This window comes from Podarcis pityusensis, assembly GCF_964106645.2.
Source record: "Podarcis pityusensis genome assembly, chromosome: 9".
Taxonomy (NCBI): domain Eukaryota; kingdom Metazoa; phylum Chordata; class Lepidosauria; order Squamata; family Lacertidae; genus Podarcis; species Podarcis pityusensis.
In genome coordinates this window covers 51,008,723-51,031,380 of record NC_138034.1, presented here as the reverse complement: position 1 = coordinate 51,031,380, position 22,658 = coordinate 51,008,723, and the positions used below count along the sequence as shown (strand labels likewise).

Sequence of the window (22,658 nt, the reverse complement as noted above, 5' to 3'; positions counted from 1 at the left end):
CAAACACCACAGCTCGCGTCCGAAGTGGTCCCAACGGCTCCCTCACTACTCCATTTCCAACGGCCAAGGGCGTCCGACAAGGTTGTCTCTTGGCCCCTCTACTGTTTAATCTCTATCTTCATGATGCAATTTCCACTTTGAAGCTAGCATCTAAGTATCCTCCTCACTTAGCAGGCCACCCCGTTGCTTCCCTTTTCTATGCTGATGATGCCGTCATCTTATCCAGAACAGCTGCGGACCTAGCAAATGCAGTTAATGCATTTATCGCCTATTGTAAGGCGGAAGCTCTTAATATTAATTATAAAAAATCGAAAGTCCTCCACTTCACTCGTTCCCGCAAACTCAAGTTGGAGCCGCTTAAGATCACAGGTGGCTACTTAGAAAAGGTAAAAGCCTTTAAATATCTAGGCTTAATTTTCACTTATAATCTCTCCTGGACCACCCATCTACAATCTGCCTTTCTCGCTGCAACCACGACCTCTAACGCCATTGTCCGATTTTACCACCAGAAGGGCGGCAAACACCTTCCAGCAGCAATTCAAATATTTAATGCCAAAGTTGTCCCTAAATTATTATATGGATGCGAAGTATGGACTACAGCAATATCAGGTAACTTGGACCGCCCACTTCATATGTTTCTGAGATCTCTTTCCGGCGTCCCGAGATGTGTCTCAGGTGCAGCCCTACGACTCGAGTTCGCCCAGCCCTCAATTGTTAAACGAGCATGGAGTCGAGCCATTTCCTACAGCTTCCACCTATTAGCATCGGATGCTCGAATTAGAGGTGGTTTTTCCAATCTGATCCTAAGAGATATTCATAATTCCCCTTGGAAAACTACAATTAACCTCAAATTCCGCTCTCTTCTCAATTTGAATTGTAAAACTGTTCTTAACTTAGAGTGTATCAGCCCGGCGGCCCTACCTCCAATTAAAAAGAAACTACAGCAACTTGACTTCTCTAACACAGCTTCCTATGCAAGAGGGCCGTGTTCAGGCCTAGCCCTAGCTATTCCACCCCCTGAAGGGATCCCTCTATACTGCTTCACAATTTCTTCGGAGGCTAAGCGAAGGGCCTTTACCTGTGCCCGTCTCAACTGTTTTCCTACAGCAGTTCTGTCGGGTCGTTATTCCAGAGTTCCCATCGCAAATAGAACATGCACCTGTAACGACACGGCCCTGGAGACTATGGAACATGTAATGCTCTTCTGTCCTAACTGGACAGATGAAAGATCTCGGTTTTTAACTCCCCTCGTGAATAAGCTTCATCTCCCAATCCAGCCTTGGATAGTGTCCCTCCTTTTGCAGGATTCTGATTGTTGGATTACCGAGATGACAGCTAACTTCCTGCTTAGTGTGATGAAGAGGAAAGCGGCACTAACTTCTTCCTTAACACCACAGCTGCAGTCGATACGCCGCACAATCGAACGAAGTTCCATAGTACAAGGACAATGGAGTTAGGATAAATCTGAGGAGCTGAAGGACCCTTTAACGGTCCTCCTCCAGCTTCAGCAGTTTTTTTTTTGTTTGTTTGTTTCTGTACTATCTGTCGCTCAATGTTTTAAATCCCCTGTCGCTTTAGTAACCCCCCCTTTCCCCCCCCTCTTTTTTTAAGTATTCGCCCAGGAAGATATCTACCTTTACCTCCCCACCCCCATTTCATGTTGTTATTTTAATGTATATCATGCTATGGCCACACGGCTAATGCAATAAAATCTATTGATTGATAACTGCAATGTTTTTATAGGTCAAGCTTCAATCTTATACACATGTACTTGGAAACAAGGCTGCAGACCTAACCGTACTTACCTGGGAGTAAGCTTGCTGTATTTAATAGGACTTCTGAGTAGGCGTGCATAGGATTGTAAGTTCATGGAAGTCAGTGGTTCTTACTTTTAAGTATACATGTATATGATCGATTTGGCAGGCCCTCCCAAACATGACAATTGAGTAAATATAGAAACGAGAAATTAATGATGTTAAAATGGATATTTATATAATACTAATAGTATGCAAAACGCTTTATGCTCTTAACCTTGCTCAGCATTAGAATGCTATTGATTACTGCTCCCATACTACAGGTGGAGTATCAAGGATTAATATGTTTTCTAGATAAGGCTTCAAAAGCAGAGACAATATATAAAAATGTATAACTGGAATATTAGAATGTGTAACTGGAAAGTCCCGCCCCCCCAACAAAAGCCTACTAAAATGTAATAATACATATAACCAGTTTACTGCTCCTATCATTTCTACTACTGATATTACTACAGCTAGTAACAGTTAAATTGCTGCTTAATTACTGAGATCATAATCATGATTAAGCCAATGTTTATAGATTTCTTGCTTAACTTTAATGTTTCAGATGCTTCCTGCAAAGCGATAAGGCTCTAGACAGATACAGCAGATCATGTGAAATTCTCCACAAGAGTTCATTGCAGTTTTGAAGCTCTGGTGACACTGATAAATCACTGCAACTTCACTTTTGGAGTACATCAAATATCACACACACATCTTGGGCTTTACAATCTCATTAGGGTTATTCACTGTCCCTAAACAAATCAATAAGTGGTCCTTACAGCAAGCAAGGACAACAACAACAACAAAAAACCCTTTTGAATTTTTGCTACCAGAAAGGGGGGGAGGGGGGGAAGTAGAGCATTCTTAGATGAAATCTCATTTGTTTTCATTCCAGTTATATATTTTTCAACACTAGAGGGCAATATGTTCCCATTTTTCCTCATACAAGAATTGCTATCACCTCTTTTACTACCAAGACAGCTTCCAAAACAAAGGGCTTTGCAATCAACCTCAGAGTCGCAAGGATGTAAAGAACAGGTTGAAAAGTGGATTGGAGACTTTACTGCTAAAACAATATAATGTAAATTCTCATAGATAATATATTGCTGTCATATTAATACTTACAATATTTCTTACTTTGGACCAGTAGAACAGGTGAAATTAGAAGGCTGGCGTTTTCTCTCTTTTTGTCTTTCTTTCTCTTAAGGTGAGTTGGGCACCAGAATTCTAAGCTATGAAAATAATATTTGGTGAAAAAGAAAATCTGTTTTGGATTAAATTATTGATAATATAGCTAACAAAATCCCAAACATGAGGATTGACAGATGCAGGTTTATTTTTAAATGCTCACCTTCTGTTTTCTAATTTTGGAAATACAAAGGCCAGACTTATTCCTAGGTTTCTGCTCTGTTTCAAAGCAGCTCATGGCACAAACTAGTCAAAATTAAGTACATTTAAGTTCTGTTCACATCAATGAAAGTGTTAAGGATATGCTTAAAATCTCTCATTAGATTTAATGGGATTTAAAAGCACTTAACTTTGGTGGGATTGCATCTATGATCTCTAAATTAGTATGGCTATAGCAGGGAGATATTGAAAACAATGGCAACTTGTGACTGAAAGCATAATATTCCTTGGAGTTATGAACAATATGGAAGATAGAAGGTCCTCCCCCCCCCCCACTTTTTCTTCTCTCTTGATTGCACAACATACACATTTCTGTTTGGAGAACTGTATTATAAACTCAGAAAAATGCTAATTTCAAAGGCCAGCTGTGTTTATATTTGTGTATATTTAAAGGAAATGACAATTACATATTTTCCATCTTTACAGTGAAGGGGTTTCTTGTCTATCAGTTTCACCACTGTTTTTTCAAGCCACTGTAGTAGAAAGAAAATAATGTCTAATATTATTTTTTAAGATGGGATAATTTTGTGCAAAGATTGTGACAGACAGCAGTGAAACGGACAGTCGCTTCCTTCCACCAGTTACATAACAAATCGGAAGAAGCTCCTTCGCTTTAATAGCAAAACTTACAATGGGCTTCAAAATCAAAACCCCGAGTCAATTTCAACTCTGCGACGAAAGGAGCAATTCCTTCAAGATGGGAATTTACTTCAGCAGTTTTCAGTAAGCAATGTGATCTAGACACTATTTATAAACTTCCTGTCCTTCTTAAAACTTTGATGATATCTCAAGAGCCAAATGCAAAGCAACCACTGTTCACCCACTTCTCAGATTTAATGGGCAAAAGAGTGGAACTGTTCGAATGCTATTTCTGAAAGAACTACTGGGCAGTTTCCCTCTGAGTTTTTGGGAATGGCGGGTGGGGAGAATGCAATTGCACTTGGGTTCCACTCATGGGCTTCCCATAGGTCACTCTGAAAGCTGGGTGCTGGATGAGAAAGTCCAGCAGTGTTCTTCTTACTTTCTCATCTTGATATTATATGAAGTCCCTTGACCTCATTGAACATTGAACCCCAGAGATAACATCCCTTGATGAAACTGGCTCCCTTAACACCATAGGTCTCATGCTCCTCAGTGCCTGTTGAGCGTGCAGAGTAGGAGCTGATTCATTGCTGGTGGAGTTCTAGGCTCTAGGCCAGAGGACTATCCCTTTAAGGCTTCAATAAAGGTGAGTGGACAGAACTTAGGAGAGATAAAAGGCTTCAGTTTAACCCCAGACCTTGCTGGAGTCAGTTGTCTGCTTAGAGATACCCAAGATCCTGCAACTTTAGATCGACCCTAATCTCTACTTCCTTGATGAAGCATTCATCATATCCCATGGACTTTTGTTCAGGACAGTATGTCAACACTGCATATACCTTCTCTTTATATAGGGGTGATGCTAGTCATGTGGTTGAACTAGCCAGAGGCCGCTGCATGGGATGCACTGCACATATCCCCAGAGAGAGCTTACGGACTCAGCCTTTGCGGCTGAAATTTTTCTCTGCTGTTAATGGGCAGTTATGGATTCCTCCATGCATGCCTGTGCCACACATTGCCTTCCCTGTCTCAGATTCTCAATGCTTATCTTCTCAAGCCTGGGCTGAAGATGCAGTTGAGCCGTTGAAGACAGAAGGATGCACAAATGAGGACCGTTGGGGAGATAGATTCCGTTTCCTGATATATTTTTTTACCACTGTGAATGTTTCATTATATAAGGACTGTTGTACCAATTATGAGCATTTATAGCAATTATTCTTGAGAGGCAGCAAAGTGCAAGGCTGCAGACTACATCCCTTTGTCAGAGGTAATAGCTGGTCTTCAACAAAGTTTCACTCAGTGTAGAAACATTAAATTAATAGACCTAACTTAGCCATGTCGATTCATTTCAGTAGGTGGATTTCAATGTAGCGTTAACTGGGATATGCATGTGCAGAATGAGGTCTGTTTGCACACCAGGATTGCCCCCTCATTCCCCCCCTACATTTCTTCTGCAGGTTTCCCCTATTCTCCAGAGCTAATTTTGGGAGCATAGGGTGCAGGTGGAGGAGAGGCAGGACAATCCCATTGCATGAGAGAAGCTTGTTCCATGCATGCAACAAGTTAGTTGAATCCAGCCTAATGGGTCTACTCTAACATAAAGTTAGTTGAATGCCACCATGTATACCAGCTGTCCCCAGAGGGTTGGCTATGGGTCCATGTGGCTCTCACATTGACTAAACTGTATTTGAAGTGTGTATTTGGGTGTGTTTTGTAGTTTGTGAGAGTAAACCTGTTGAAGGTTTGGTGCCAGAGATCGATGACTGATGAGCAGCATCTGGCACAGAGCAGAATTCTTTCATCTCTGGGTCTTTCATTATAAAAAGGACCCAGTCCCACGATTCCCTTTTATGCCCATGATCATGTTTCCAGAATTTGAAAATCTAATGATTCTGTTCCGGACCACTTCTCTTCTCCTAAGTAATAAATATAAAGACTGAATACTGAAACAAAACTGTGGCCAGCGCCTAGACAGTTTCCAAGATACTACAACTCAATACATTAAACAGTATCATTGGGATTTGAAAATGGGTTTTGGCTACATTTTGGACCATGTGTCAAGTCATTGCTCTGAGCCAATTTCATTTAATTGAATTTTGCAAGTAACTTTTTTTTTGTGAGACACTATCAAATGCTTTTTGGTGAAGTCCATATATATTACATTTACAGCTGTTTTTGTACTGCTGCCAGCAACACAATCAAGTTTCTGAGGTATGATTTGCTTTCCTCTTTCAGCCAGGAGACCTGCATTAATGCAACATTAAGGTAGCTCTGTTAAAAATAAAAAGAGCCAGGCGATGCAAATGGAGAGGCTCAAACAGCAGCATTAATATGCAGACATACTCAGTGGGTTTTATGGCGCACAGCTGGTGACTGAACAGCGATGGTAAACTAAAAGCAAAACAGGAAAAATATTATCGATGTGATAGATAACTCTTTTATTTTATTTGTCTCCCACTCCTCATTTCTTTACTTATCCTTATCCGTTGCTTTTGTATCATACAGTACTCAAGAGCGCAGTTAACCACCTCTCTGTAGCCAGGTCTCCTGGGACTAGATAGCATATGATGCCACATAACCTCTGCTGGGATATGATATAAATCTCCTTTCCCCTGCAAGCTCTTTGCATATGCCAGGGTTTACAAAGAGCATGGGATTAGAGCCAACAATAAGTGCAATGGGAAATAGATACCCACATACACACACATTAAGGAATTTATACATTTGGTTTCTCTCAGTTTCTCATTTTTCAATTCCACATTTCCATATCACTTTTGTGGCTTAAAAAATAATCCTAATGAAACTGCATCTGCATTTTAATGCAATTTTTACTACTTACATTTTTTAATGCAATTTTGCGTATAGACATTTCTGCAAAGCAATTTTCCCTATTGTAATGCATTTGTATGTTATTTTCTCTAGCACATATTTGTATGTAAGCAAATTTTTATTTATGTCCCGCCAAGACCAGGCTCAGGGCAGCTAACATAAAATATCAAATACATTAAAAGACAATCAAACAATTGATTAAAATACAGCTTAAAATTTGAATCAGGATAAAATTAAATGACTGCCCATGAATTACAACCATAGGGGTTGGAAACCTCAAGTATTCATCAGGGCCAGCTATCCATGTTGGTCCCACATGAGACGATAAAAGGGCCAAAGAGGTAACTAACAAGGTCCCATAGAGGGGGGTCAAACTGGGCCCGGACCAAAGGCCAGGCGGAAGAGCTCTGTCTTGCAGGCACTGCAGAAGGATGTCAAGCCCCGCAGGGCCCTGGTCTTCTGCGATAGAGTGTTCCACCAGGCTGGGGCCAAAGCCGAAAAGGCTTTAGTATATTTATATGCACATTTTTTGAACACATTATTTGGCTGGAGGACTGCATTGCATGATTCATTTTAAAGACCGTTGTGTTTTGGTTTGCATATGAATTTGGAATGTACACTTCCCAACCCAGCATGCTGGGGATCCAGTGTGCAAACAGAGCTCTGTATTACCAGAAGCTGTCCTTTTATCTCCTAAGAGTTGTGGACTATTTGGGGTATGTGACAGGAATCTCCACATCATGGAAAAGAAAGAGTGCCATCTCAGATTGCAAGAAGTTCCGATGTGCACATAGGAACCCCACAAAGTTTTGGACCACACACACAACATCCAGCAGCAATATGTCCTGATAGAATGTTTCACTAAGGAACGTAGAATATCTGTGATAGAGAAGATATGCACTTAAAGTTAAGCTGCACATGGAACAATTAATGGTATTACTAGGCCACTGTTGTCTAGTCCTTTCTACCCAGTTTGGCTATCTCAGCCTGCTTAGAAAATCAGAATGTGAGATAGGAAGAGAAATATTTTTCCACACATTTCTCTCTCCTCTCTACAACACTCCAGTGTTTTGATTTATAGTTGCTTTGGAAAAAGAAAAATCAGATTCAAGAGACACATGTCTTGTTTCACCATTGTGGATTACTCTTAAAGTTTGGCTTGCAGGACTACTTCTACTTAAACTCTCAAAAATCATACCTCATTAACTTTTGCTGTGTGCATAGCTTAATACCATGCACTCCACAGCTGATCCTTCTGTATCACAGGGAAGAGGTGGTAAATCTGAAGTCACAACCAGCACTCTGATACACAGGATAAATAACCACCACCACCACCACAAATTGCACTTAAAATGTTCTAAGCATTGTAAAGAGATAAAAGGCCATGTCACTCACTGCAAGCTCAGACTAACCTTCCCACACCATATATTTAAAGCACAATAAAACACATTGAAAGCATCTTGGGAACTGTAGCTTGTTAACTGTAGTTCTGCAATAGGAAACAACAGTCTCCAAGAATCTTTGGGGGAAAGCTGTGTGTTTTCAATGTCTTTTAAATGTATGTGGTGGAGGTAATCTCATGATACAAAAAGGGGAAAAAAGGAATGATAGGGGAGAGGAAAGCAAGCATTAACAGAGGGTGTTTTTTCTGGCAGGGAGGGGGAAACCGGGCTCCTTCAGCTGCTTCTTCTCTGGTCGATAGATATTTAAAAATAACCTTTGTAATGTGCCTTATTACACTTTCTGGTTTTGTATTGCAGTGTCTTGTGTTTTTAAGCTTCCTGGTGTGGACTGCACTTAAAAAGAGAGCCTGTCAATGAGTTCATGATGATAGATGGGTCCATACTGATCTCCTTGCCATGGTGGTCTTTCTGGGAGGCAGCAGGTGCAACTTCCCAGCGACTCTTGGTCCCCTGGCCTGGAGCTTATTTTCCTCCTGTTCTGCAGACCCAGGACAAGAGATAAATGCCGAGAGTTGTATAGATGTGGAAAGAATAACTGAAAACTTTCCCCATATCCTGGGTTGTAATACGAAGGCATTTGTCTGATATTCAACTAAGCCAAAATCATGGTCATAAATTTTAATGGGTTTTTTCTAAGTAAAACTGAGCTGAATACCACCCTTTTAGATTACATGCATTTTTACATTTCTTTAGTTGATTTCACTTGGCAAACAAAATGGGGACTGGCAATGTAACAAAATCCTAGTGCCTTTGAAGTAACGGATTTGGAGCGTGCATCATTTTCTGTGTGCACATTCAGGACTTGTTTCCCTTTCTGAATGTAGATAAAACTCATGACAATGTTGGGGAAAGCTACTGAAGTTCATTGATGTGCTTTGGCACTCAAAAGACTAGCTCAGGTTAAATTTGCCGTTCCTTTAGAAGAGATTTGCCAATGATTACCAAGGTGTTCCAGCTCTCAGCGCATGTGTGAATCAGCGCATGAATTCTACTGCCTGGCACTTTTGTGGTGCACTAGAATCTTACAGTGTTCCATTACATGCTGTCTATGTATATGACTACAGTGGTCTGTAAAATGGTTGGGGCAGCAGGGATATAAAAGTCCATAATGCACTAAAAATATCACAAATGCAGCATGAATGCAAAACTCCACAAACCACTAAACATTTATGGTAGCAAAGAGATTGCATTTCCCTTTACAGCATAAAGTTTCCTGAACTTCTACAAACAGTTCAGCTGTGTTGTGTTTCCAGGGTTAAAGCTGCTGCGGCATTCCTGCCCCCCCCCCCCCGGAATGCTGACACTATTTGAAGGTTGCTTGAATACAAACACAAAGTAAATTAAAAGGATTTCTTTTTAATTAATACAACAACAATACACTGATAGTGAATATAGAAAGAGTCAGTGGGCCTGGATTGGATTCTGCTCTTGGTTGTGTTAGATAGCCGAGATTATTATTTCTTTGTCTTTCAAACTGACCAATTTGTTCATGGAGCAACAACCCTATTTTTAAAAAAGCAAAGTTTGGTTCTGTCATACACCATTTTTTGAGTTAACCCCATGGAAATCAGCATATAGAAAAAGATTACATTATGCATGAAAACCCATGTTGGTTTCTCAAGAAAAAAATAACCGAGTGGGATACTAGAGTCCTCCACAAGAATTTTTTTGGGGGTGGGATTTTACAAAACATTTTGAATTCCAGCACAATATTATTTTCCATGTATTGTTTTATGAGAACCACTTTATAAGCATGGTGGTGTAAGAAATTGCTACATAATAGGAGGTCTAAAGTCTTATTCAATGATTGAATGAGCTCTTGTACTTCCAAACAAACCTGGATCATCAGTCCCCACTGATTTCAGTAGGTCTGAAACCAGATAAACTAATGTACTTCCACTTCAATGATTTGTAGAGAGGGCTGTATGAAAAATTCCCTATACATTTATTTATTTATTTATTCATTCATTCTAATGTGTACATCTGTAAAGACTTTAAGATTATATGCATTTTTTATATTACTTTGGTGGTTTTTACATGCTCAAGACATGGGCAAGAGGAATGTTACAAAATGCTAGAATCTTTAAAGAAGGGATATGAATACACCATGTGCCACCAACTTCTGTGTGCTGTAGAAGTGGCACATCCAGCACCTGTTGCCTTTTTCTAGCTGTGATTGCTCTTGCAATTACATTTCTATGCAGTCCTTTCAACATAGCTTAGGTCAAGCAATGACTCGTTATATGAAGAATTCTTTTGTGGCGCTATGTGATGGAAATGAGGCAGGTACAATAAATGCACTGTTCTTTTTCCACCTTAAAAGAAAAAAAAAATCCCTTTATTTATTTATTGCCTCAAACCCAAGGAGGTTTACATCAACATGACCAAGTAAACTTACAGTAATACTCAAAGTGACAATTCAAAGGCAGTGATACATAAATATCCAAAAAGTTAAAACATCCAGCTTCTCACATAAATGCATGATGTATGACCCACCATTAAAAACAATGCAGCAGATGAGAAAACACCACCAACCAAATGCTTGGCAGTCAAGGACTGGTGCTGAAAAGAGGACCATGTTTATGAAAGGCAGCATCCCTGAAGAGAACACTCCTTAACTGGGGGCCCACTATTAAGGAGTCCTCTGTCCTATAGCCACTCACTGTACTTTTGCTGGAGGATGGCCACCAATGATTTCCTAAGGGTCCAGACAGGTTTATGCAGAGAGATATGTTCTAGAAGGTATGGGTTTGTCAGCCACGTAAGGCTTCATAAGTCAAATCCAGCACTTTGAATTGTGCCCCCAAATGTATTAGAAGCCAGCGCAGTCATGCCAGGACTGGTGCTATAAGTCTGAACTGCTGGTCCTAATTAGCAATCTGTCTGCAGAATTCTGTATTAGCAGATGTTTCTGGACAGACCCACATATAATACATTGCAGTACTCTAACCAGAAGGTTTCCTGAACAAAGATAATTAAAACTAGGTTGCCCACATGCTGGTTGTGGCCTTTTTAAAGGCACTGTACACTACAGGGACCACTTGGATCACCAATGATAGTGATGGATCCAGGGGTATTCTGCAAGCTGCAACCCTACTCCGTTGGGGGGAGGGCAACTTCACTGAAGACCCCGCTGGGCACCAAACTGCCAAAAATCTGCAACCACCACCATCCCATCAGCAGATGTTCTGGGGTCACATAGACTTTTTAAAGTCAGGGTGGCTAAATATGGCCCTTCAGATGTTGTTAGACTCCAATCAGTCCATACTCCTAGCATGATGGGATTTGTAGTGCACATCATGTTAGGCACCTCTAATTATACACCTGCTGGGATTGTGGGAGTTGAAGTCCAACAAATCTGGAGGGTCACAGGTTTCCCATTGCTATGTTATATGTGAATTTACACTGGGGATGGAGGCGAAAAAATTGATTCCGTTTGCATTTAAAGGCAAACTGACCAAATCTGCATGTTCTAAAACAGGAACCAAAACCCAGCCATTCTTCAAAATTTGCACTTCTCCAAATTTTGCAATGCAGTTCTGCAACCAAGTGTACAAACATGAATATACTAGGGTGAATTGTGCATCAACATGCATATACTGATGGAAAGAACATAAAATTATGCATTATAAGAGAGGAAATTAGTCTGCAAAAATGTGAATATTGGGATAAATTCACACTAAAATGCTGATGAGTTTTCATGTTTTTTTAAAAATGCAAACTGATGTGGAAATGTAGAGCACTGAATTTAAGATTGGGGAAAGGAGAAACAGAGAGAAAACAACATTGAAAGATTTGCCAGACTCAACAGACAGCAAAGCTTAAAACTCCCACCTCTTACGGTTCTTGCTCTGTAACTTATATGGGGGAAATGTAGCAGGAAAGAGGGAATCTGCAGAAATTTGGCAACTTTACTTCAATATACACGGGCTAGGATCCAAAGAGACATTTTCTGGATATTTGTGCTTTTCGAAACAACTTCTCCATATGTGGAGTTCTTCGTCCTTCCCTTCCCCCCCCCCCCCCCAGTCTCCCCCACAAAGCAGTTATGTCAATCAATGGATTAAGAGCAATGTGATGTTAGTGGACATCAGCACCTGGATGCACAATTCAGCCTTTGTTTTATTGCTCTACAGCTAGCTAGCTGAAGAGTTTGTTTCACTAAAATGAATGGGGGTTTTGTGCATCCGGTTGCTAATTTTAAAACCAGACAATCAAAAAATGGGTGGGAGGTGGGGAATTGTTCACAACTACAGAACAACAATATCTATATCAGAAATCAAGCAGGGCACATTAGCCTGTTTATTTACTTATCCATTTAACTCTAGCCTGGTTTCTAAGTTGCACAAAGTAATAATGCTGCTTTATTCCTCACTATTCCTCACAGTACTCCACATCTAGAGTACTGTGTACAGTTTCAGACATCACATTTTAAGGATGTAGACAGCAGCAGGGGTGAGGCCACAATGCTGGCTTCTCAGCAGTAGGAGGTGCAAACCAGAAGCAAGTTCAAGATGGTGGAGATGCATGAGTGGAGCCAATCCAGCATTCCCACTGGTGCATCTGCACAGCCCTGACCTTGCTGATGGCTGACCCTTCCCTTCCTCTCTCCCCATGAACAACAGCAACACTGCTGCTGGGAAGCTAGAACTGCAGTTCCACCCTACTGGGTGAACCACTTCGGGATTGGTAGATTGGAACAGGTTCACTGGAGGGCAGTGAAGATGTGGAAAACAACTAACCCCAAGGGTGCAATTGAAGTGTTGGGGTGCAAGTCAGGCTGTAGGCTGACATACCTTTATGAGAAGGGTACCGAGAGAGAAACATCTAACCTTCCTAGACTGTCCTAGTTGTGCAGACTTATTGATCTTCCTTCAGTGACACCATCAGTGCTGCTGACCTCATTTCCTGCTTCCTCTTCATCCTCACCTTGGAAGAAGAGACACCAAAGCAATCATAGCTCTTTGTATCTCCACCTTAGTTAGACAGAACTAATATCTTTCCTATCAACTATGTATTTTCCTGAATACATTTTCCTGTCTTATTTTCCAAATCCAGAATCTCATTGTGATTATATCCACGGATAAAATGTGCTCCTCCAACTGGGATTCAGTTAAGCTTCCAAGCTGCATGTTAACTCTAAACACCAACAGGGTGCAAATTATAGGAAAGTCAATTTCAGTTGAACATTAGGAGGTGCATCAAGAAGAGGGGTGGAGGGAAGGTAGCCACATGTTTGGCTTATGGGTTTCCTACACTGAGTTGGAAGAGATGTCCTGCCCTGCATGCCCCGCTCCAACTCTAGGGTTCTATGTGTTTCTCGCATGTGGGATTCTGTCTTTTAATTAACTAAGCAGAATGTGTATTTGTCCCCCAGGGGCTAAAAAGAAATGCTTGCTGCAGAGAACTGGCTGAGAAGAGGCTCAGACATATGGCTAAATTACCCCTCCAGGACAAGATACATCTTGCCAATGCAAGTCAGGATGCCTCATCCCCACTTGCTAACCTGTGCTTTGGGCCATGGGCTATTAGGCTTCTGGTTACTGCACACTCCTGCTGTCAATGTTTGTGCACACACCACACCCTATTACATTTCCAACTCCTTGAATGATAGAGGCATTCTGAGTGCATCAACATTGTGTTGGGCTGCTCGTTTCCCAGCACACTCTTGGGTGTTATTAAAGGATGCCAAATGTTCTCCTTCACACATTCTGTGGCATTCAAGAGCTGATGCTTTGTTCTCCATCTCCTTGTCTATCAGGATTTGTGAAAACTGCAAAAACAACACTTCACTTGTCGCTTTGCACTTTAGACCGATTTCCCTAGCCGCAACCCACAGGTCAATCTGTATTATGAACACTAAACTGCATGCAAACAAAGCCTGTATATTGCACATCCTTCCCCCCGCTTGGTTCCTACTGAGCAGCCCTGAATGCCCCAAGATTCAAAGGTAAAAGTACACCACATTGTCAGAGTAGCCTTCCCAATATTCCAACTATTATCTCACAAGGAATGGGGGCTAGAATGTGTGAGCAGAGCAGAGCCCAGTAAGGCTTACATGTTGCATCTTCATCTTAGTGCAGCTAACATCTGCCAAACTGTCAGTGTTCATCAGGCTGAAACTGCATTCCTAAACATCACTAGCAACACAAATATGGTACAGATGATCCTATATTAAAACTTAGAATAAAAGAATCATAGAGTTGGAAGGAACCCCAATGGTCATCTAGTCCAAACCCCTGCAATACAGGAATCTCAACACACAGTCCCCCATCCACAGTCCCTCAACCACACCCCTCAACCCTGCTTAGCTTTGCAAACACACTAGCAGTTTTATTGCTGCACAATCTTCTGCATTATAAACTTTCTTGCTTGTTCTGCTAAGTGGGGCCCTGGACATTGGTCCCAAAGTTTAGCCCTGATGGCACCACTGAAAATGTGAAGAAGAACAGAGGGACTTCCTATGGAAAGGGTTGTAGCTCAGTAGTAAAGCATCTGCTGTGCATGCAGAACGTCCCAAGTGCAACCCTTAGCATCTCCAGGAAGGGCTAGGAGAGAGCCCTGTCAGAAATCCTGAGTAAAAAATGTTCCACACCCTTATTCTACGTAAACTGGAATATACACATGAATATAGCTGGTGTACCACTGACAAAGATTTCTGTGATCATGGGAGCTTGAAAAAATGCTACAGACAGAATCCACACAGCCTAATTCACATATTATGTTATGTATACTTGTGCATTCATTAGAAAGGTTGACAGAAAGACTCCCATAGCAGCCAATACTTCTTCTGAAAACAACCTGTACATCAGCTCCCCTTAAAGAGATGGGTAAAAAACCCCACTTCTCCAGATTTACAGTTCAGAGAAGGGGGTGTTTTCATGACCATCTACTATTTCCTGAACTTGGAATACTTGTTGACCTACCACATTTTCCCATTGTGTCTTTCTGTACCCTTTCACTTCCCAACTCAGGTTCTGCTTTCTATGTCCAGCTTTTTTCTCATGAAGTGGAGGAGAAACAGGTTGGTCTCAAAAATCTCTGGATCTGAGCCATCTCTAATGATGTGCTGCAAGAAAGGCAGAATGGGAAGCAGCCTCAGGTGGAACACCCTGAAGATGGCCCTCAGGCTTTTCAGACGAATTTGGCGTCATATAATATTAATAGTCAGGAACACTTTGGGACCATTTTTAACAAGACAAGAAAGCTGTAGATGTAACCACCGCTCACCGTTAGTCATATCGAGATGGGCAAAATATGATCAGGAAAAGAAAAAGTTATTCTTTTACTTTTTGATGCACTCATGGGAAAACCTGCCAAGCCTTCTAAAATGTTCAGTGGTGCAGGTAGGTAGTTTTAGACACTGGGCTGAGGGCAGATCCACACTGCACATTAAAAGGATGTTCAACACACATTTAAAGCACATGACTTACCCCAAAGAATGCTGGGAACTGTCGTTTGTCAAGGTTGCTGGAAATGGCTGTTTTTGTGAAGGGAAAACGACCATACCCAAGATCCTTTGGGGAAGTTATGGGCTTTAAAATGTTGAATATGCTTTAAATGTATAGTGTGGCTCTACCCTGGCTTGATCCCCACCTATTTAAATTGAAATGTGAATACTTCAAAATGTGGTATGCCATCCGTGCAGTTTTTGAAGGTCCTTCTGCTCATTCTGTCAAATGGGGTTCTGGTCATTGGCCCTAAAGCATCACAGCAAATACAAATAGCACATTAGGGGAATGTTAGGGTCACTGCAGACAGCATGTTCCACATGGAGGCATATTTGCACAAAGCCCAATGCAATATGGTACCTCCTTTTCCAAGATACTGCTTTATGCATGACCCAATATTCAAGCACACACCATTGTGAGCATGAAACAGAACCAAGAATGAGACTAGTTAGATAGAGAGGAGAAGCTTTGATTCAATATCTTACGTCACATGAGGCAGAAATCAGGCAGCCCTGCATCCCTTTCCTGACTCCTGTAAAACTGCATTGTTGCCATACGCTCCTTGGGAATGGGGAGGGGAGGCAATTTTGTGGTGAGGGCTTGCTCCGTTCAAGTTATTGAGTGTTCCAGCACTCACTCACTAGTATTCTTTGGGATGTGTGTGTGAGTCTGTGCATGTTATGTATTCAGTGGTCTGTGTTTGTCTGAGTCTGGACTCAGAATTCTGAGCCTCTGTGTTCTGATTCAAGACATGATATCCAATCACAGAACATTTCATGATTTGGGCCATTGCCATTGGCCCTTAAACTCTGAGTTATGATTCACAGCGTGGCAATTTAGACAGCCAATCCCACTGAGAATGGGAGTGGCCCAGGCCTTCAGAAATGTATATAAACAGTTGCTTTGCCCCTGTTGCCCAGTTCTGTTAGTTCAATAAAAGTTCTTGCTGTTATCACTGCATCTTGCTTCGTGGGAACCCACCTACACTTCAGTGCACACTGCACGTGTACTGCATCTCTGCAAACAGAGGATCCTGTGGAGTCTTGCAATATAGTCCTCCCTCAAAGAGGGCATGTGTTGTGGTGAGACCTAGAGACTGACCTCCTGTGTTGTGGGTGGGTACATTGGACAGCCACAATACCTGATTGGTAGGTCCCTCGTTGCTGGGTTTAATCTGGCCAATGGAGTGCAGTCTAAATGGATTTAGGGACCTAAATATGCCAATGCACGTGACCCAGACCTTCCCCTTTTGGTTTGTGCATCGGAACACCTGCCAACCTCTCCCTATATTTAGGGTATTTTGCAATTGACCTTGATATGCCATTGTGTGTTGTCTGTCATTGGGACAGGTGCACAGCAGGAATTTCCCCCACTCGGCTGATTGGCTGTTGCCATTTGGGTTTCGCCTGACACGTAGCAAATCATCACAACTTGAAAGGTTGTGGATAGGCACTGGTTCAGGTGATAGGGATGGGGAAACGGTCTCGCCATCCCTATGTGAAGGGTATTCCGTTAAAGGAATCCAGGGACTCAACTTGGTTTGGTCAACCACCGAGAGTGGGTGGTGCCCATGCCTGAGTCCAGGGGAGCATCTGGGCAGTGGACATAGTCCGTTCCCAGGCTTTTCACCTACCTCAGGAGTTCACCCTTGGCTGACCTATGATAGAGCTCTGGGTCAGTGCTACCTGCAAGGGTGCAGGGAGTTAGTCGAACCAGAGCCTATGCAACCACTCACTTTATTTGATCAATAAAGTTGTGGCTTAAATTCTGCCAAAAACCCAAATTAAAATTTGAGTTAAATGTGTGTTTATTTAGGGGAGAGGTCTCTGGGTCTGAACACGCAAATAGGCCCTTCATACACACTGTGCCCAGTGTAAACAATGGCCATTTCAGTAGGACTTTCTTTATATGCTCCAGAAATATTTGGAGCCATTCTGTAAGGTAGGTCAGTATGATCAAGTCCATGTTACAGATAATAAACATGTATATAATGGATAGAGGATGGGTCAGGTGTGGCTGAGAGGTACTACCTTGCCAAAGACAAGCAAGTGAGAATGCAGGTGAACTGAAATGTGAGAGAACAATTGCCAGCACATAACCACATCAGACCAAACAAGCGAAGGAGCAGGATGATCCTGCATGGATATGCCCGCATGTAAACATCTATTCTCTTAGCAAACTCCCAAGGAAGACTAACTTTATGCATTAGGTGGCATTCAACTCAGTGTTACTCACAGCAGACTTACTGAAATGAATGAATCACTGAGTTATGGTCATTCATTTCAATAGGTCTTCTCTGAGTAAAACTGAGTTGAATACCACCCTTTACGTGCTAGATTAATGTTTCACCAAACTAAGGTACAATTTAACACACATCACCTGCAGTCATGTATTTTAACAATTGCTCAGATTTGGGGTTAATATGCATGATATTCTTTTTTTTACACCACTCATTTTTATAGGTTAAACTCCATTCACTTATAAAATGATATTAAAGGACATTTGCGCTTCCTTTTAAAAAAATGGATATAACACTCTTCTGCATGTCTCTCACAATGTACCATATAGGAGGAGGAATTTAAAATTATTATTAAGTACTAGCTTCTCATTAGGAGAAAAGGAACGCTTGCCAATATGAAATGGAAACTTTTCCGAGACAAAGCCAAGGTACAATAGTGTGCTTTTACATAATGTTTTAATGAAATTCAACCCAGAAAACATTCTTCTCAACAGCCATACCTGCCTAGTCTGGCTCACAGCCAGAAACTAACATTCTCATTTTCTTAGCTGAGGTTCTGCAGAACTTGGAAATTAGAGATGATGGTCCAGACATCAATGAGCTACCCAGGAGTTCAGCTCTCTGCTGTGCTACCCAGCAGGAGCCCAGGGCTCTGTAATCCATCTATCCATCTACTTACCTACCGGTTTCCTATGCAAATATAGGGGTGTGTGTGTATATATATATATAAAGTCTAGCAGCATTAACCACCTAATCCCTGTACTGGCAGCCTAAAAAATTATTCATGACATACTTCCTATATTGCAGTCAGCTTGCATTTCCCTACATAAGAGATTATTTCCATGTAGGAAAATGATAATATATATACCACCATATGTTAGGTATTCAAATACTCTATCCCTAGTAAATATGTTTGTATTCCAGTCCTTGAATCTATTGCTTTAGAAAAGGTTATTAAATGACAATTCATACTGTTGTAGACTAATTTAAGTAATCACTAGATCACTAGATTTTCATGCAAATTGGGGGACAAAAGTTCTCCTCCTCCCAGTTTGTGGAAGTGGGATTGAGAAGTGAAGCATCAAATTGCTGAGAGCCACTTGAATCGCAGGTGGAACTGAGATTCTGACCTAACTCTGTCAATAATTTACCTACCAGGTATGGTAAATACTCGCTGTTAGAAAATGTCCACATTGGGTCAGAAAGAACATGCTTACTAAGCCTTTGCAATTCTCTGTTTCTTAGGCTGCATTCTAACCCCACTAACATTGGAATAAGCCCCACTGAATTTAGCAGAATTTAATTCTGAGTAGATGGTTTAGGATGGCACTGTAGGGTATGCTCTTGCCCTGTAGCTATCCCAGGAGCATGATATGCTAAGGATTGCAACCAGGGGACTTATTTATTACTTCATTGACCTCATTTTATTTTTATATGTGTTCCTCTAAGTGTTTTTGCTTGAATTTTTAACTCTATTTCAAAATATAATTCCAGGAAGAAGAAAAATCCGAAAGCTATCATTAGATTTGACATCTCTGTAATGTTGGAAACATTTGCTGAGTAGAATTTCTCAGACTGTCAGACAACTTTTGAGAAGTTAAGTTATAATTGACCTGGAAATGAAAATTATTTTAGGAATATTGGATGTGAGCCAAAGGAAGCCTATACTTTCCAAGAACACTTTCCTAATCATTCCATGCACAAAGCAATTCTAGGCATGTCTACTTGGAAGTAAATCCCACTGAGTTAAAGGAGACATATTCTCAGATAAGTGTGCTTTGTGCTGTTGCCCAAACTTTCAGCCTGTCTATATATATTCAAAATGCAGGATTATTTCATGCAGTTTCTTTCTTTTTTTTAAAAGTGTGGTATGTACATTATATGCAATTTGTGTTTGTAGGTGTGTTAAACCTATGAAACAAATTTGTTCCGCGCAGTACGCTATTTTTCATTTCTTTCTAGATTTCACAGCAGTCTTGCTTGTGAGTAACAAATATAGTATGGTCAACTTTGAAGGTTAGCAACTGGAGGAAATGCCCCGTTTCTGCAGTAAGGCATGATCACTGAGAATGATAAATTTGATCACTGAGACAATTATGACAATGATGCCTGGCCATTGTCAAACCATCCAGCAGTTATCACAGGGTTTATAGACCCATGAAGTTCTGATGAAAGTTGCTGGAGTTGAAATTGTGGGCTTTTAATAAGCTTATATACAGACCACTTGCTTGTCATTAACTCTGATTTCCCTCTCTATATATTTGTATATAGAGAGGGAAATCAGAGTTAATGACAAGCAAGTGGTCTGGACTCAGCCATTGCTATTTATATTTAAAACTAATTCACAGGCTTTGTTTTATTCTGTCAAACTGATGGGACAGATGAGAACTATTCAGTGGCATTATAGAAAGCCCTCACCCTGTGCCAAGTTGGCACTGAATTGTGAACATTTGCCTTTCTGGAGACTATAAGACATTACACATGTGCTGATAATCAAAGAAGCCCTAAGCCTAAAGAGGGAAGGATAACTTTTAACGTTTCAGCAGAGAGCTCAGCTTGTGAAATAGAGTTTCTCTGACAATATTTAGAAAATATGCAAGCAAAACTTTTCCCTTGTCTTCCATGAGACTTTGGCTATATCAGCCCCTTTACCCTACCAGAGCTCCATTAATGTCAGTGAAACTGCTTTCAAGTAACACAGTGGTCCTGGGCAGCTTTACACACTGCCCTGAACAGATGACTTAAATACAAGTCTTACTGATTCAAAAGTTTCCTCTGTGTATAGCTTTTGGAGAGTCCAGGATCTTATGCTGTGAATTAATTTCTTCCTAAGTAGTCTTTGAAAGAGGACAGTTCTAAGGCTGCAGTCCTGTGTCCACTTACCTGGGAACAAACACCATGCAACATTTCAACATTTACTTCTAAGTAAACATGCACAGGCACAGACTGCATGAGTAACAGGATCCAGGAATAAAATATTACTTTGCTTGGGCTCTACACTTCTAAGGCAATGTATATTAAGGGGCATAGAAGCAGGTTGTATGGGAAACATACAATACTGTAGCTGCTTTCACTTCTGGCTTATGTGAAGAGTATGAATCACTTCTAGGAATGGCTCTGTTTTGAGTACTTCTTCCTGGCAGCAGTGTGACTGGGAGCCAGAAGATAAAGCAGCTAGGATGCCCTGTTTTTCTTGCTGTAACTCTAGAGCAGAAGGCACTTTCTCTTCCAGTCTCATTGCACTCCCGCCCCCGGCCCCTGTTTTCTCCCATACTTAAGCAATTGGTAGTTGCAAACACAGAACAATCAGTCTCTCTTAAATGTCCCGGACAGATGTTGTTCAACTACAAAAATCAGTGGAACAGAACAAATTTGCCTGGGCTGCCTTCCTCACAGATTAGTTATCAAGGGAAGAGCTTTAAATGGTTCAGTTTAAGGATCATCCCAGATAATCATAACCTTTTGATCTGCCTTCCTTGCCAGGCTTTTAATAGTCTCTTCTGTCAAAAAGTGTGGGGCAAAGAGCATGAAGTGCAAGTCCAGACTAAGATCCTCAACTTCGTTCCTCCCATCCCATTTCCCACCGTTTTCTAATTTGCTGCTAACTTATTTTACCCTTCTAACCTCGAGACAGACATCCATCAACAATCACCACAGTTATGCCTAGTGGATCGGAATACATCAGCTTTGAAACCTGACTGAAAAGCGTTTGGGTTTGTTTGGTTATGCTCCCCAGTTTCCCCACGATAGACTTTGTGAATAGTGGGTGTTATTTGGCGATTTCCTCCATTCCACCAGGCTTCATATATACTACAGAATTATGTATATACATACAGTTATTCCATATGTACACATGCACACCATATGTTTACAAGTAAATACACACAAAACTCATCTGAAGCCATGCTCTGTGCAAAGTATGGCGCAACTTACCCAAAGATAATTTATTTTCAAGTAACGGTCCATGAGGGAAAAGGAGAGTCTGGTGTTGAAACGTCTTCATCCAGTTCCCGGCAAGGCAGGAGTTGTCGCTTTTTTTTGCGAATATCATACCCACTGCTTGAATAGTATCCCGGGAAGACTCCTTCGGCTCTGCTCCCTGTCCGCTGGATTCCTTTGGAACAGTCACATTTTATTTATACACACACAGTCCTTTTCGGAATAAGCAGCCAGCTGGAATGATTCAAACCTCTGTTCAGCACACCGTTAAAATGCAGCTTCCTTTTCGGACATAGGAATTACACCAGGGAGCAGTCACCGAACAGCAAAGAGGCAATGAGAACTACTTAATCACCCGAATACCAGCTGCTGCTGCTGCTGCTGCTGCTACTCTGCCTCTTTCCTAGCTGTGCTCTTCTCTTTCTCCCTCCCTCTCCGCTCATGTCTACAGAACTATAAAGGCGGCTTTGGAGGATTATGATTGGCAGAAGCAGCCAATTCCTTCAGCTAATCATCCTCAAGGTTTTCAAGGACTAGAAGCTGTTGTGATGTCATTCAGACAGTGTGGGGTTACACACAAACACATTCCAGCAGAAGCTAATTCAGAGATCAGCTGCATTCCGCTCACACCCTAGTGATTGATTAGCTGCTCCTGGAGGATTTGCATAATCTGTCATTGTACAGTTGGGCCACCTCCTTTATAAACCTGGCCAAATTAAATCCAGGAGTGGAAATGCCACTGGCTGCTTTTTGACATCTGCAGCCAAAGCTGTGAAAATAAAATCACAGAGAAATTGGGGGGGGGGGGGGAGAGAGAAAAAAGTTTGAAGAGTGATTTCCCGACCATCAAAAAGACAGACATGAAGGATTCTGGGATGGGGAAGGAGGGGAGGAGAATCGTAAGACAGACAAGGTCTCACCCTTCCAGCACAGAATTCATAACGGTATTAGGACC

At 41.4% G+C, this 22,658-nt stretch overlaps 1 protein-coding gene across 2 annotated transcripts in view; it reads right to left on the bottom strand.

The window, feature by feature from the left end:
* The window catches only part of NDST4 (N-deacetylase and N-sulfotransferase 4), a 135,486-nt gene extending 113,264 nt beyond the window's left edge, over window positions 1-22,222 (bottom strand). The window contains exons 1-2 of one of the 2 annotated variants that reach the window (XM_081021932.1): window positions 21,698-22,222; window positions 2,922-3,028 (exon numbers count right to left, since the gene is read on the bottom strand). The gene's annotated coding sequence lies outside the window, so the exon portion shown is untranslated. The remainder of the gene's footprint in view (window positions 1-2,921; window positions 3,029-21,697) is intronic. The other variant, XM_081021931.1, reaches the window with a different exon arrangement.
* Between the last annotated feature and the right edge of the window lie 436 nt (window positions 22,223-22,658).